Source organism: Rutidosis leptorrhynchoides, chromosome 1 (assembly GCF_046630445.1).
Source record: "Rutidosis leptorrhynchoides isolate AG116_Rl617_1_P2 chromosome 1, CSIRO_AGI_Rlap_v1, whole genome shotgun sequence".
In the NCBI taxonomy this organism is placed as follows: domain Eukaryota; kingdom Viridiplantae; phylum Streptophyta; class Magnoliopsida; order Asterales; family Asteraceae; genus Rutidosis; species Rutidosis leptorrhynchoides.
Window position 1 is genome coordinate 338,318,135 of NC_092333.1, and position 15,436 is coordinate 338,333,570.

At 30.8% G+C, this 15,436-nt stretch overlaps 2 long non-coding RNA genes across 10 annotated transcripts; both read left to right on the plus strand.

Annotated features, from left to right (window-relative positions):
• The first annotated feature begins 8,268 nt into the window (after positions 1–8,268).
• LOC139870414 (uncharacterized) lies at positions 8,269–14,107 on the plus strand. Of its 9 annotated transcripts, none has more exons than XR_011766576.1 (20): positions 8,269–8,383; positions 8,537–8,646; positions 9,020–9,051; positions 9,131–9,221; positions 9,329–9,398; positions 9,751–9,822; positions 9,902–9,972; positions 10,381–10,517; positions 10,671–10,702; positions 10,782–10,872; positions 10,980–11,046; positions 11,399–11,470; positions 11,550–11,620; positions 12,029–12,165; positions 12,319–12,350; positions 12,430–12,470; positions 12,628–12,691; positions 13,044–13,115; positions 13,195–13,265; positions 13,674–14,107. It is a non-coding gene; the product is annotated as an uncharacterized lncRNA (long non-coding RNA). The 9 variants fall into 9 exon arrangements; XR_011766569.1 differs by having other exon boundaries at positions 9,902–10,002; positions 12,430–12,520; positions 13,674–14,106; XR_011766573.1 differs by having other exon boundaries at positions 11,550–11,650; positions 12,430–12,520; positions 13,674–14,106.
• Positions 14,108–14,237: 130 nt separating this feature from the next.
• On the plus strand, positions 14,238–15,234 carry LOC139870434 (uncharacterized). Its single transcript, XR_011766577.1, has 2 exons — positions 14,238–14,882; positions 15,064–15,234. It is a non-coding gene; the product is annotated as an uncharacterized lncRNA (long non-coding RNA).
• Positions 15,235–15,436: the final 202 nt, after the last annotated feature.

Sequence of the window (15,436 nt, forward strand, 5' to 3'; positions counted from 1 at the left end):
TGTTGATATCAGTCGGCGTTGTTTATAAACAGGTGAGGATATTATCGTTATCAATAAGATTTGATTCTCTGATAATTAAGGAAATTGGGATTTTCTTTATTTTTTTTTTTTTTTTGAAAGGCAAGCTTGCATCAGTCCGGACCGAAGCCTAGTCATCATTTGCACACACACACGCGCTTTCGGGCAGGAAACCCGAACCACACTCTGAGGATCCGACCCTTTAACCATCCCGAGGGGCAGGCGGGCCGGATCTTAGTCCCGGAGCGGGTCGGTAAAACCTTCCCTTTGGGCCACCTTCAAGGAATATATTTCAATTCCTAGAGCGGGTGACGAGGCTCGAACCCGAGACCTCTAGCCCTGCGAGTACACAAGTGTAACCGCGGTACCATTGAAGCAATGCTTTATTTAAATGCGGTAAATTGCCTCGATTGACGTGTCTGGAATTTTGCTATAAATTAGCTTCTTCTGTTTCATTATCTTCACCACTTCTATACTTTCTTTCTTGATTCATACTTCCAAAAGATTCTTCAATATGCTTCATCCAGTTCGAATTCTGGATATAGTCCTGACTTTTATATCTATCGTGCTTCTTTTTCATCTGTCACTGGAAGAGTCAGTTTACTTCTACTATGCTCTTGAATTTATTGTGTTTTTAGTTCTTCCGTGTCTTTATATTGCTATACGCATTGATATACACAGTTTGTAATTTCGGTGTCGTTATCGGGCTTTATATTTTCCCTTATATGTCGAAGCTTCATGCTTTTGTAAAGCAAGTAATGGTCCAGAATTCGTAGGTATGAAGTTTCAAATGAACCTACTGTTCTAAGCAGAAAGGAACGTAATATCACAATTTGGTGTGTTAAATTACTAGAATTACTGAGGATAGAACTATCAAGAATATATTTTCTTGATATGTTCAGAGATTAAGTAGAATGTAAGATTCATGTAACATGGCAAATGATGATTTATAAATTCTATGAATCATCATCTTCCATTAAAAATTTAGCATGACTTACTGTAATATAATCACGTTGGCCTGACGTCATTATATTATACTAACCCATGCTTCAATCCCCAACACTACTTCAAAACAATCATAATTAAAACTCAAATTTTACAGAATATAGAAACTTAAACAGTTTCCTTTATGATGTAATAAAGATATCGCAAAGAGATAATTAATTGCGGACAAGAATCGTTATGAAGATATCTTCAGAAATATAGAGGATATTTATAACGAAATATACGATGATATCTTAGAATATTCTAAGATCAAATAATAATGAGGAAAATTCTTCTGTAAGGATTTAAGATAAGTAAGGAGCAGGGTAATTGCTAATGATTTCAGCAGATACTGAATCATCTAGATTCTTTGAATACAGGTTTAGTCTTTGTGATTTATCCACACCTTCCTTTATGTTTTGTTCAATCTGTTCTTCAATACCAGATTTTCTTTTGAGCTTTTCCAACACACAATTCTTTATTATCAAGCTTCTGGTCATTAAGACCATCTACAGCTTTTGCTGCTTCATCAGCATTATTAGGGTTAACGAATCTGAATCGTTGGTTATAGTTCTAAGGTGTTTTCAAAGATTTTGAATTTGATCGTTGAACACAGGATGTAACCTGTCAATGGATCTAACGGTTGACGAAGAAATGTTGTAAATTTCAAAAGTAATGAATGATAATTTTGGTGGTTTGATGTGATAATTCTTCACAGAATACGAATGAATATAATTCATGAGAATCAGATTTGAAGAATGTACAATGTAACATATTAATGTGAGATATAAATATTTCTCGGGTTTTACCTACCCATTAAAATATTTTCCCAATCAACAGTTTGTACAAAAGAATTTTTAATTACAATCTTTATGAAAATATACGTACATATATATCTTCCTTCAGATGTAATTATGGATTTAATGAGTTAATATAATATTAAACTCATTTGATTTACGGTTAAAATGAGAATAAATAATCTCAAAAACTTTAGAGATTACATAATCGTCGCAGAATATTTCTTTAATGAAGTTATGAATCAATACTTCATCGTTCATTGTTATTGATATACCTCGGTATATGATGTTAATGCTCGTGGAGTCCTTGTGAACTTCGCAAGGCACGAATAATGTTCTCTAGAAAGTTTCGAGTACATCGAAAATGGAAGTATACAATCAAACATGTATTCGAATAATACACTTGGTTTATTATGAAATGGAGTTTATTGTGTTGAAGCAGTGATTAACGATTGCTAAGTCATTAACAAAGGATGTACATCATAGCATATTAGTGATATGAATTAACCAAGTAGTACATATTAGTTAAGATTCACACGTAATAGCTTAGTACGAAAAGATTTATTATTGTTCTAAACCATATATATATAAGGTATACATATATAATTCTTCAGGAAAAATGAGTCAATACATCTTAACTCATTCTTAATAATATTCCTTGGTGGCTGTGGTGTTGCTGTTGCTGATACTGGTGGTGATGGTTATGCTGCTGGTGCTGCTGATGCTTGTAGATATTGCACCATATTCTCCAGAGCCACTATTCGAGCGCGAAGCTCGTTGACTTCTTCTATTACTCCGGGATGATTGGCGGTTCAAACAAGGGGATGAATAAGATCTAGAATTTTAGATATTATATACTCGTGACGAGATATCCTGGAAATGAAGGTGAAAATGGTGTTCCGAACTGGTTCGCCGTAAGTGCTTCAGGTTCTTCACTAATAGGGCAATGTGGTGGGTGAAAAGGATCACCTTCTTCACTTCTCCATTGATTAAGTCGGCTATGAACCCATCCCCAATTCATTCAGAAAAGATGATGACTAATTGGTTCGTTCGTTCCTATTACGCTGCCTGTGGAGCTCAAGGAATCAAGTGAGTAATCCATATTAGGTGATTGGAATTAGGGTTTGATATGAAATGAGTATTGAATGCTGAATGATATATTCGTCTCCTGGAATACGTATATATAGCAAAAAGATTTTCGTAATTTACGGAGGAAATTTAGGAAAAGTGTTAGACAAAGTCTATTGGGATAGATATGATAAGATATGATTTGTCTATACTCCATTTATGGAATAATTGCAGTATGACGTGTCGAGATAAAAAAAATGATAAGTATGTAATCAGATAATCTTTCGATTAAAGTCTTTCAATTCGCAATGGCCTATTCAGGTCTAGGGGCTTGAGCTATAGGATCCTTTAAATCGGTATTCCAAACCCTTCCATCCTAGAGTTTCGTAGATGCCACCCGTCAAGAAAGTTCAATGATCGAAAATAACGAGAAAGCAAAGATTTTGAAAGTGAATATGAATAGTAGAGATTTCAAGAATCATGGATAACATTTCATGTAATACATATGTAATACACATAACCATGATAGATGACAAAGGAATGTCAAGAATTTCAGAAATCTTGGGGTCGCATTTAAATGTGGTGGCGGAATTGGATAGTACTTAGGAGAGTGAGCAGAGTTCTTAGATTGGCTTGATATTCTAAGGAAGATTAAAGAATTTAATAAGCCTAGTTTCTAAGGTATAGTGTAGCATTTAACAATTAAAGGCAATAATTAAATGCACTATGGTCAAGGAAAGTTGTAGTCCTACATTGCTAAGGTACCTAATTGTATAAGGCACACATAAAATGCAATCCTGGTTCTCTACAACAAACTGCTCTGATAACATTTCTGTCACACCCCCAAATAGGGCCTGGGGTATTTGTGACTAATTATATCAAATTAGAGTTGTATAAACGAGAACGACTCTATATGAGACATTTTATTGAGTTTTGCAGCCAAAGATAAATAGATTACATTGTATTTAGAGCATTAAAAGTCTTTAATTGATATGCTATGTAATGCATGAAGACTCCAAGCATGGCAAACAATCATCATCAAAGCAGCAGATATACAGCGGAAGCAATATTTAAGTACCTGAGGATAAACATGCTTTAAAAAGTCAACACGGGGTTGAGTGAGTTAATAGGTTTGTCATAAATAATAATTTCAGTAATAGATCACAAGATTTAATATAATAAAAGACGATATATCATGTATATAAAAAATATGCCAAGAGCGTATAATATCAAAACTAAACGATTTTACCCCGTAACAATATATATGTAATTGTCGAGATCATTATTATACCACCAATTGACCTGAGGTCAACAGTGCGGGACGTTACTCCCAATAGCGTTATCTATAATAATTCCGCTTGCCACTTTAGTTCATCTAGCAATTAATGATATTACAAAGCAGGGATTTGCATGTTTCATATGACCACAATAAAAATACTCATGTTGGTCGCATAATAGTTTGTACTTATGTCTATCATTTATAAAAATAGTGCATGTATTCTCAGCCTAAAAATATAGATAAAAAGGGAGCAAATGAAACTCACGATACGATACGATAGTTTGTAGTAAATATGCATATGACGGCATTGAACAAATGTAGAGTTGACCTCGGATTCACGAACCTATATCAAGTATATATGTTAACACATATACTTGTAATCGAATAAGTTTATATATATTATTTCACTTTTTATATATATATATATATATATATGTATATATATATATATATATATATATATATATATATATATATATATATATATTCTATATTTAAGTATTTATTTGATAAAGTATTGTTAATAATAATAACAATGATAAAAATGATAACTTTAATAAAAATGATAATTTTACTAAAAATGATGTTTTCAATCAAAATGTTAAAATGATAATTTTGATAACAATAATAATAATTAAAATTTGAATAGTAATGATACTTTTAATAATAATTTTAATAATAATACTTATAATAATGATAATAACAATAGTTTTTGATTTTGATAATAATGATAAAAATGATAATTTTGATAATTATTAATACTCATAATTTAAAAATAATATTAATATTCGTAAAAAGATAATAATAATAATAATAATAATATTAGTAATAATAATAATAATACTAAGTGATAATACTTAAACGATAATAATATTTGTAGTAACAATAATAATAGTCTTAATTGTAATTATAATCGTTTTAAATGATAACTAATACTAATAACAATGATAATAATAATAATAATTTGTATTGCTTTTAAAATAATAATAATAATAATAATAATAATAATAATAATTCTAATCATAATAATGATAATAATATTGGTATTTTTAATAATAATACTAATAATCTTAATGATAATAATAATAATACTTATAATGATGTTAGTAGTAGTAATAATAATAATAATAATAATAATAATAATAAAATAATAAATAAATAAATGAGTAACTACCTTAATAAGCTTTTTCTAAAAAAAAAATGCCCCAAGCCGGGCTCGAACCCGAGACCTCACGCTCACCCGCTAACACGCTTAACCATGGCTCTGCCGCTATTTATCTGTTTTATTTTCTATCTAATTTTTATTTATCCGTTTTTCTGTGTTCATCCTTTTCCTTTCCAAACTGATCGACCAAAATCAAATCAACTTAAACGCGTTTTACAATTTGATTTAAAACTTAAAACTTAATTATAACAACTTGTATTTGTCTTGAATTAACAGAATAAAAAAAATAAGCTGCTGTACAGCGTTTTAATACCCACGAAGAACACCAAATCAAATTTTGATTTTTAGACTGTTATAGGTGAAAATTTCTACATGAAATAGGTTATAAATCATTACTAGAAACTTTAGGAATCCTCAATTTAATTTAAAACTTAGAAACGAACTCGAATTTTATCAAGAACAATCTGTTTAACTTTTTGAAATATAACTTTGACTCGAAAATTAGAAATCATTAAAAGGAATTGGAGATTGAGATTTTACAGAAAGTTTGCTTGGAGGATTCCTAACAAGACTGCATTATTAGATTTTGAAAAATGATTTGAATTTGAGCTTTTGATAAAAATGTACACGTACAGAGTGTTACGAGTATTTTGCTTGGATTCTGTTTAAATTCAATTAAACAGATACTGTTAAGGTGTTTGTGATTAATAAATGATACTATAAAGTTGTTTGGAAATTCTTAATAACAGGCATTGATTGAGTTTTATAGCAGAAGAAAAATCGACAGGAATCAACTCGGAGAGAAAAAAATAAAAAAATTATAAAAATTTGATCACGATATATAAAAAAATAAAAGCAGGTTTGGATCAATAATGCAGAATCATGATCAGTTTAAAAATCAAAAGCAGTTAGGATAACTAACATGATTTTGTATCTTGTTGTATGATAAATATATTAATAATAATAATATTAATAATAATAATAATAATAATAATAATAATAATAATAATAATAATAATAATAATAATAATAATCATAATAATTAATAAATATAAGTATATTTAAAAATAATAATACTTTTAATATTATTATTAATAATAAAAATAAACAAAGATAATGATAATTATTAATACTAATGTCAATAATGATATTAATAATAATAATAATAATAATAATAATAATAATAATAATAATAATAATAATAATAATAATAATAATAATAATAATAATAATAATAATAATAATAATAATAATAATATTGATAATAATAATAATAATTGTAATTGTAATTGATAATAATTAATGATAATAATTTCTGTTAATGATAAATTCTAATAATAATACTAATAATAATAATATTAGTAATGATAGTACTCTTAATAATAATAATGATAATAATATAAATTATGTTAATGAATCAGATGTGAATGACCAACTTGTTCAGTGTTTATTCTCAGGTGATACAAACGAGGAGAAGACTCAGTGACATTAGACTACCGAGTTTTACCGTCGATCGGTGAGTGGGTCTATCTTCGGATAGAGTTTGAGTAGCAAGACGTGCTACTGTCGTTTACTCTATTATATTAGACTGTTGTTATATACAATTGTCATGCTAGATAGATGTTGCATGTTTGTTGTTGTATGATATTATGTGCACCGTGTTTGACACCAGCTGGGACTGGGGAGGCTGGGGACTCATAACCGGGCCTGTGGAGGTTAGAGTCTGTATGAGGTCAACCGAGCCTGGGAGGTTGGGTTCAAAGGCTGCTGATTGTGGAGTATAGGTTGAATGACGCATCCCATGTATCCAGATAACTATACTGTGAATCGAGTAGCATGGACTATCAGTAGACTCTTGCCCGTTCAGCTTAAGAGTCGTGTGCTCGTACAAGCCACCGATCCTCATATTGTCGTTATCTTAGTTGTATGATGTTAGGATGTTAGCATACTTTGTGGCTGAAGTTGGTTTGATGCTTAGACTTGATCTGTTAGATAGATTTCATTCACTTAGTAGTTGTGCTAATCCCCCACATTTCTACCCTTGCAGGTTCAGTTCTGTTGTATGTTAGATATCAAGGTAAAGATGGAATGCTGTAAGATATGTTTGACAAGTCGGAACTCTGATGTCGTGAATTTTGTTACTAGTGTTGTTGTTTTAATGTAACACCTGGTTTTTATATATGTAATGGACATTAAGTATATGATATGATGTAAATAAAATATAGTACATGTGTCTTTTATATTTATGTATCAGATTTTATAAATAGGCCTTCCGTTGCGACTTTAAAAAAAAATCAGGGGTGTTATAATTGCTCTAGCAAAGAATCCAGTATTCCATTATCGAAGCAAGCACATCGATACGAAATACCATTACATCAGGGAGTGTGTTACAATAAAGAGGTACAGATAAAGTACACGAAGTCATTTGACCAAGTTGCTGATATTTTCACAAAGCCTCTAAAACACAGACGTTTTAGAGATTATGGAATATGCTCGGAGTGACGAAATAAAGTTTAAGGGGGGGGGGCCTGTTGGAAGCTAAGCTTGATTTTGGGCTATGTGTTTGGATTTGTGCTTGCAAGTATACAAGTATACTATATCAAGATTGTAGTCCATTATCTTGAAACCTCATGTAATATGTAGTTATCAAAGTTTGTAGAATAATCATTTAAAATATCTAAGTCTGGAAAATACTTAGAATATATCTAAGTCAAGCAATAAAGCAATAAGAAAAGTTTTCAAGATCAATAAAAACTTTTAAATCATCAATCCTCTTTTTCACAAATAATATAAACCTTCTATTACCCAACTGCTATTACGAAAACTAAGCTTCGTACCCCCATCGGTCCACGTGGCATTCCCACTCACATACATTTACTGTTCACGGTTGGGCAACTCTTCCCCACACAAAAAAAAAAGAAAAAGCGTGGCGTGTTTTGCTTTATCTTTACTCTACAGTCTCCTTTACTCACCATACCCACCACACCTGCTTTCTCCTTCTTTCTTACCCTAAAACTGATCCAACATAATGATTTGGGGCCTTTGAAGTAGTCGACGAGTTTCATGTTTCAGGTGAGGGTTATCGTTCGATTCTCCTTTTTGATTGGGTTGTTTCAAGGTTGGAAATTAGGGTTTCATAAGTCTTAAAAGTAAATGCTTTTTAATTCAATTTTAGTGTTATTTTTCTGTTTTTATACTGTAAATCACTGATGTTGACGATGCTAGGGTTTATAATCAATGGCGGATGAACACGCGAGTACGGCCGCCAAGAGTATGATCTATAAAGTTCAATGCAAATAAAGTCCATCATGTCTTCTTCCATCTCTTTTGTCAAGGTATTGTGATCTGAAACCCTAGCTTTTGTTCTTCACTAAATTCATGAATTAAGGATGCGTTAGACTAACTTGTATTCACATAATTGATATCAGAATTTAGTACATAACTTTAAGTCTGATGTTAGAAGCATCAATTTTTCTGTAATTCTGAGATTTAAGTTTACATGTGTGGTTTATTAGTGGAATGATAAGATATAGAGAAAGATATGCGTTGTTCATGTGGTTTATAAACATAACTGTAAGTCTGATGTTAGATCTATGCTACTTGACTCATTTTTTGTCATAATAAAGTACAAACTCTTGCTTCTGCACCCTTTACATTATGAATTGTGTCCTGATCTTTTATGACATACATTTGCTAATGTAATTGCAGTATGCAAGCAAGCACCTTGTGAAGGTCGATAGGTATGTTGCTGACTCATTCGACTTTTCAACACACTATTACAGTTATTATACAAACATACCATATTTTCTTTATGTGCAGATTACTCAGGTCTATGGATTTTATGACCAATGCCTTCGGAAGTGAGTCTGATCTTCTTATACAAGTTACAACAATAAACTACCATATTTGAGTATGTTTTTCTTTAGTGTTTTTAGTTGTTCTGCAGGCTTTGCTTTACCTTAGCTTTGTGGTTTTATCACCAATTTTGATTTTGTATTATTATATAACTGTGTGTAGGATGGTAGTGATGATGATGATGATGATGATGAAGATTACTCTGAGGATGACACTGGGTTGGCAGCAAAAAGTAAGTTCACTGTTTTGATTTTGCTTTAGAATTATAGCTTCTAATTATTGTTTGCTTTTTGGTATAATCAGTTAAGCCAAATTTTTAAGTTATAATGGTAATGGTTTATTGACTTTTGAAAAGAAAGAGAGATCATATAGAGAAAAAAAAATTATGATAATGAGTTCTCTGGAGATAAATTTTGCCTTATTTACTTTAAAATTGTATTTATGTTTGTTATTTTTGATGCTATTGAAATCCAATTTGATCAATTATAGTGTTTTTATTAGTTATTTAGGGTTTACATGTTAGCTTATTTGTTTGTTTGACTTTGAGATTTTGTCAAATGCTGGTGGCTGCTGATCTGTTACAGACAAGCACAAACCAAGAATTCACCTAAATTGAAGGACAAATCAAGAGTTTTAGGGGAAAGTGGTAATATTGGGTATGTATCTATTATTATTGAGTGAATTAATGAGTAAATTAATGTTTTTTGTTAACAACTACGGTTTGTGCAACTGCAGAAACCGACTTCGACATACCTTTATGGGCTTTATGCGACAGGCAGTTTGGTTCAGCCCATCACTCAGACTAGGTATAGGATAATCCAATGGGGTTTTTTTCTGTAAGTGAGATGCTCTAATGAACGACTTGCTATTATTATTTAACAATTTATGAGTATGTTAAGTTCACATTAATTTAATAAAGTTGCAAATGGATTTAGTGTTGTTCATTTGTTTCGCGCCATTTCATTAACATTGTCAGTTGATTTTCGATCAGTCCGAAGGCTTTCAACAAATTTTTTTGTGTTGTTTGCTCTGTATAAATATGTATTAGTTGATTTTTGTTAGCTATTAGCATTGGGATATATGAATCAATTGATTTTGTTTGCTCTTTGTAGTTCCACCATGTAGATTTTTTTACCCAAATAACTTATTTTGCTAGGAATAAAATGTTTCAACTATAATGTTGGCTAATTTGTGACGATATTTTGTTAATTTAGGAATATTTGATGAAAGTGGGAACCCAATATGGATGAACACGGTTGAAGGATAAAAAGAATAAGAAAAAGAAAGGGGGTAACAAGGCTGCTAAAGAAGTTCAAGTTCCTGTCGACAGACAGATGGACGAAAATCAGCCGTAAGTATATGTCTATATCATGGTTTTTGTTGTTTTTTTATTTGTTCTAACACAGTATAATGGAAATTATAATTTATGATCTTACTTATGAGTTATGAGTGACTATTGATTGTGACAATGATCATAAGTGTACATTTGTTAATGTAATTGCAGTATGCAAGCAAGCACCTTGTGAAGGTCGATAGGTATGTTGCTGACTCATTCGACTTTTCAACACACTATTACAGTTATTATACAAACATACCATATTTTCTTTATGTGCAGATTACTCAGGTCTATGGATTTTATGACCAATGCCTTCGGAAGTGAGTCTGATCTTCTTATACAAGTTACAACAATAAACTACCATATTTGAGTATGTTTTTCTTTAGTGTTTTTAGTTGTTCTGCAGGCTTTGCTTTACCTTAGCTTTGTGGTTTTATCACCAATTTTGATTTTGTATTATTATATAACTGTGTGTAGGATGGTAGTGATGATGATGATGATGATGAAGATTACTCTGAGGATGACACTGGGTTGGCAGCAAAAAGTAAGTTCACTGTTTTGATTTTGCTTTAGAATTATAGCTTCTAATTATTGTTTGCTTTTTGGTATAATCAGTTAAGCCAAATTTTTAAGTTATAATGGTAATGGTTTATTGACTTTTGAAAAGAAAGAGAGATCATATAGAGAAAAAAAAATTATGATAATGAGTTCTCTGGAGATAAATTTTGCCTTATTTACTTTAAAATTGTATTTATGTTTGTTATTTTTGATGCTATTGAAATCCAATTTGATCAATTATAGTGTTTTTATTAGTTATTTAGGGTTTACATGTTAGCTTATTTGTTTGTTTGACTTTGAGATTTTGTCAAATGCTGGTGGCTGCTGATCTGTTACAGACAAGCACAAACCAAGAATTCACCTAAATTGAAGGACAAATCAAGAGTTTTAGGGGAAAGTGGTAATATTGGGTATGTATCTATTATTATTGAGTGAATTAATGAGTAAATTAATGTTTTTTGTTAACAACTACGGTTTGTGCAACTGCAGAAACCGACTTCGACATACCTTTATGGGCTTTATGCGACAGGCAGTTTGGTTCAGCCCATCACTCAGACTAGGTATAGGATAATCCAATGGGGTTTTTTTCTGTAAGTGAGATGCTCTAATGAACGACTTGCTATTATTATTTAACAATTTATGAGTATGTTAAGTTCACATTAATTTAATAAAGTTGCAAATGGATTTAGTGTTGTTCATTTGTTTCGCGCCATTTCATTAACATTGTCAGTTGATTTTCGATCAGTCCGAAGGCTTTCAACAAATTTTTTTGTGTTGTTTGCTCTGTATAAATATGTATTAGTTGATTTTTGTTAGCTATTAGCATTGGGATATATGAATCAATTGATTTTGTTTGCTCTTTGTAGTTCCACCATGTAGATTTTTTTACCCAAATAACTTATTTTGCTAGGAATAAAATGTTTCAACTATAATGTTGGCTAATTTGTGACGATATTTTGTTAATTTAGGAATATTTGATGAAAGTGGGAACCCAATATGGATGAACACGGTTGAAGGATAAAAAGAATAAGAAAAAGAAAGGGGGTAACAAGGCTGCTAAAGAAGTTCAAGTTCCTGTCGACAGACAGATGGACGAAAATCAGCCGTAAGTATATGTCTATATCATGGTTTTTGTTGTTTTTTTATTTGTTCTAACACAGTATAATGGAAATTATAATTTATGATCTTACTTATGAGTTATGAGTGACTATTGATTGTGACAATGATCATAAGTGTACATTTGTTAATGTAATTGCAGTATGCAAGCAAGCACCTTGTGAAGGTCGATAGGTATGTTGCTGACTCATTCGACTTTTCAACACACTATTACAGTTATTATACAAACATACCATATTTTCTTTATGTGCAGATTACTCAGGTCTATGGATTTTATGACCAATGCCTTCGGAAGTGAGTCTGATCTTCTTATACAAGTTACAACAATAAACTACCATATTTGAGTATGTTTTTCTTTAGTGTTTTTAGTTGTTCTGCAGGCTTTGCTTTACCTTAGCTTTGTGGTTTTATCACCAATTTTGATTTTGTATTATTATATAACTGTGTGTAGGATGGTAGTGATGATGATGATGATGAAGATTACTCTGAGGATGACACTGGGTTGGCAGTAAAAAGTAAGTTTTCTATTTTGATTTTGCTTTAGAATTATAGCTTCTAATTATTGTTTGCCTTTTGGTATAATCAGTTAAGCCAAATTTTTAAGTTATAATGGTAATGGTTTATTGACTTTTGAAAAGAAAGAGAGATCATATAGAGAAAAAAAAATTATGATAATGAGTTCTCTGGAGATAAATTTTGCCTTATTTACTTTAAAATTGTATTTATGTTTGTTATTTTTCATGCTATTGAAATCCAATTTGATCAATTATAGTGTTTTTATTAGTTATTTGGGGTTTACATGTTAGCTTATTTGTTTGTTTGACTTTGAGATTTTGTCAAATGCTGGTGGCTGCTGATCTGTTACAGACAAGCACAAACCAAGAATTCACCTAAATTGAAGGACAAATCAAGAGTTTTAGGGGAAAGTGGTAATATTGGGTATGTATCTATTATTATTGAGTGAATTAATGAGTAAATTAATGTTTTTTGTTAACAACTACGGTTTGTGCAACTGCAGAAACCGACTTCGACATACCTTTATGGGCTTTATGCGACAGGCAGTTTGGTTCAGCCCATCACTCAGACTAGGTATAGGATAATCCAATGGGGTTTTTTTCTGTAAGTGAGATGCTCTAATGAACGACTTGCTATTATTATTTAACAATTTATGAGTATGTTAAGTTCACATTAATTTAATAAAGTTGCAAATGGATTTAGTGTTGTTCATTTGTTTCGCGCCATTTCATTAACATTGTCAGTTGATTTTCGATCAGTCCGAAGGCTTTCAACAATTTTTTTTGTGTTGTTTGCTCTGTATAAATATGTATTAGTTGATTTTTGTTAGCTATTAGCATTGGGATATATGAATCAATTGATTTTGTTTGCTCTTTGTAGTTCCACCATGTAGATTTTTTTACCCAAATAACTTATTTTGCTAGGAATAAAATGTTTCAACAATAATGTTGGCTAATTTGTGACGTTATTTTGTTAATTTAGGAATATTTGATGAAAGTGGGAACCCAATATGGATGAACACGGTTGAAAGGATAAAAAGAATAAGAAAAAGAAAGGGGGTAACAAGGCTGCTAAAGAAGTTCAAGTTCCTGTCGACAGACAGATGGACGAAAATCAGCCGTAAGTATATGTCTATATCATGGTTTTTGTTGTTTTTTTTATTTGTTCTAACACAGTATAATGGAAATTATAACTTATGATCTTACTTATGAGTTATGAGTGACTATTGATTGTGACAATGATCATAAGTGTCCAGTTTTGATTGTTTGAAAATGTACTCTTAAATGTGTAATGTAATTGATCATGCTGAAATTACAAGTACATTATATATGTATATAGTCACTAACCACAATTGCATTGTTCAAACTCTGAAGTAATCATGTGATATGCGAATACTGTTAAATTCATTAGAATTAATTTAAGTGGCTTTAGAATTATAGCTTCTAATTATTGTTTGCTATTTGGTATAATCAGTTAAGTCAAATTTTTAAGTTATAATGGTAATGGTTTATTGACTTTTGAAAAGAAAGAGAGATCATATAGAGGTTAGTGTCGCTTTTCTGATGGTATATTAAATCGTTGATTTTTTATGGTCTATTTATATGCTTAAGTAGTTATCTTAGGGTTGTAATCGTTTAATTTTTGTTGTTTATTTGATGTAAACAAATTCATGGATTTTTTGGTAGCGTATTTGGTCATTGAAATCTTTTTGTTTGTCTTTAGTATTTACAAAGAAAGGATTCAATTACTGTGGCAAATCATTTTGTTAAATTTCCTTGTAAAGTTCCTTCTGTTTATATTCACTCAAACAGACCCATAATCATTCATCATATCAAATTTATTTGGCTGATACTCTGTATTTATTAGGCAGAGAATGAAAGTATTTTTGTTTCGTCTATTCTACGCTTATATTATTTATTAGGATTAGGATGACATGAAAGTATCTTTTTCATCATTGCAGTCCCTTTATTCATTGTCATTTGAGCTGTATACAACTATAAACATAGTTGTCAACACATATGGAAATTTAAAAAAAGTATCACTTATCTTGGTAAAGCATATCGTTTGCTACTTATGCTGCTGTTTGCATATTGTTTTCTTGAATTTCATTGACAGGTTTGCTCATTTGTTGCTTGTACTGAATTAGGATGAATGGGTGATTTGAATCTCAGTATCATTCTCTAAATAATGGTAGGGTTCATATACTTAGCTTCATACTTTTTTTTTTAAATACAATTATTGTAGGCTCTTTTTGAGTCGTATACGTTTTATGTTTTCGTAAAGATTAATGTCTGAAGGTTTATTTGCGTTTTGTTAATGAATGAAACTGAAGGAAATTTTTTTTTTTTTTTTTTTTTTTTTTTTTTTGCAGATTAGTTTTGTCATGATGCCTACGCATATGGATCATCTTTGTAGTCAATTTGAAATGTCTAGCAGCGATGACATTGTCTTTATATTGCATACTCTATATTTGATTATTTGATTTGTTGTTAATTATAAGACTTGCTCTGTAATTGTATAAGTTGCAAATTAATTAATTTCACACGGTTGATGTTGATATTGTTTTTCTAGCAATATAAAGTCGACGTTAGGTAGACTATCGCTTGCAAAATGCCGCGGCAACGCGCGCAGCCTTTTGTACTGATGGGGCGACAGGTGGTGCTAGCTGGACCAGATGATCAGGCATCACTTTATCTTCTCTAACTTGACTAATGCAAGTACAACAAAGGTTTCCAAAGTGGATT